Here is a 1254-nt window from a genome sequence, read left to right as displayed (position 1 = left end):
AACAGAGGCCTCTTTTATTCCTTTACACAGAGAATGACATGTAGGAATTGAATTAAATGTTTTAGAAAAATTAAAGCATTTTAAGCCACACAGTAGAAGTGTAAGATTTAGTTTCAAGTAAGTAGAAGTATTATTACGTTCCATAGATATGAAGTACAGATATAAATCTTAGTTTTAAGTAAGTAAAAATACACCGTAAGTGCCTTAAAGAGCAAAAGCCTTTGAATCTGGTGCAAAAAAACAAGCTTCAAAATCAAGCTTCAATGTGAGCTCAAAAAGAACAACAAAAGCTTCAAAAGCAAGTTTCTGAGAGAGCACATAAACATAGTTTTAGACATCATAAAAGCATAGTAAGAATATTGCTAACATTTTTAGATGGAGGCGATAGGATATATACACAAATTAAATGTAAGCTTTGGTATTACAGAACCACTAATAAGTTTAGAAGAAATGCTTCATGTTTCTATTTTTAGCTCATTGAGTAATCTATAAATAATTAACCCTGCATTGGGGACAGGCTTGCTCTCTCGCTCTCTCTCTTCCTCTAACATCATCATCATCATCACTACCACCACATGAAAGAAGAACAAGAGAAAAACAGAAGAAGAATGACCAGGGAGCGTCTACCTCTGCTCAGGGCTCTGCATTAGACTGCAGTTTCTGCCTCTGCTTGAGACTCTGTACCAGCCCATAGCTTCTACCTCCAATCAGTATCAGGGTGATTCTGTATCAGGGAACTGCTGCTCCTACCACTGCCCTGTACTTTGCACTAGAGAGCTGCTTCTGCTTTCATAGAGACACGATGCTGAAAGCTTTAACACAGACTTTATAGCTTTAAACTCTTGTATTTGAGACTGCTGCGATCCTGTAATGAACAACTTTGCAGAAACCCAGGCCATATATTCTTTTGCTTTTTTTTTTTTTTGTCCCTTAACATCTTTTAATAAACCTTTTTAAATGTACCAGGAAAGTGAACTTTGTTTTTTACAAGCTCTGTGCTGCACACAGGCAGAGACAGGGATGTGGCACTGGGGGAGGGGGTTTGGCAGCAGAGGCTCTGCCCCATTCAGGGTCTCTGTTTCAGGAGCAACTTCACTGTCTGCAGAGAGACCAGAGAGGGCAGGAAGCCCCAAACCACAACATCCAGGGAAACCAGTGGCAGGTGCCAGGGGAGGCAGCACTGGGAGCCAAGCCTGGCCTGTCACACACAAGGAGGGCTGAGAAGGTTGATCCCAGCCAGGTTCTGTGCTCTGG

The sequence above is a fragment of the Erithacus rubecula genome, assembly GCF_903797595.1.
Source record: "Erithacus rubecula genome assembly, chromosome: 2".
Classification (NCBI taxonomy): Eukaryota; Metazoa; Chordata; class Aves; order Passeriformes; family Muscicapidae; genus Erithacus; species Erithacus rubecula.
The sequence above is the reverse complement of the archived record's forward strand: the minus strand, read 5'-3'. Positions refer to the sequence as shown.